Below are 703 nucleotides of genomic sequence, written 5' to 3' on the forward strand. Positions count from 1 at the left end.
AATGCTGCGCTCGGGTCCCTGAGAGAGAGATAGACCATATCGCTGATGCGTCCCGACACTGATATAATTCTGTTTCATTCTAATCAATCTTATGTCTAGTGGAATTATCTCTTTCCACAATAGTGTTTCATTATCGAGATTTTTATTTATGATTTCGACGTCGACAGTGAGGGCTTCCACAGGCAGCCCTCACAGGTTGAATGGTTTGCTCGTCAAGCCAGGAGTATCGCCACTTGCCTGGTGAGGGGGCTTTCGCATACACTGGAGTTGCCACTTTTTTTCTCTTTTTTAATTCTCGTTCACATATTCCATTTTCTTTACCTCTCGTTTCACATGTGTATTCACTTTGCTTCCTTACTTATTGCCACACCAATTATTCCATTCGTTCTTTATTCCTGTTCTCATTTCCCCTTTCTCTCTCTCGTGAGCTTGCCAGGGTGATTGCCGAACACACTTTAATTTCGCACATTTTGCGCATCACAATATCTTTTCTTTTTCTTGTATGTCTCATTCATTTCTTTTATTAACGATGGCCGAGGTGACTTTCATTCGTGCATACAAACAAGCATTCACAGACATAGTTGGTACTAATAAGCCCACGATCGTCAGACCAGTTATCCTCAACACATTTGCCTTTTTTACTCTCCCCCAAGTACGCGTAAATGGGTGACGGGGATTCTCATTTCAACAGTCGTTACTTCAT

The sequence above is a fragment of the Penaeus monodon genome, chromosome 23 (genome assembly GCF_015228065.2).
Source record: "Penaeus monodon isolate SGIC_2016 chromosome 23, NSTDA_Pmon_1, whole genome shotgun sequence".
Classification (NCBI taxonomy): Eukaryota; Metazoa; Arthropoda; class Malacostraca; order Decapoda; family Penaeidae; genus Penaeus; species Penaeus monodon.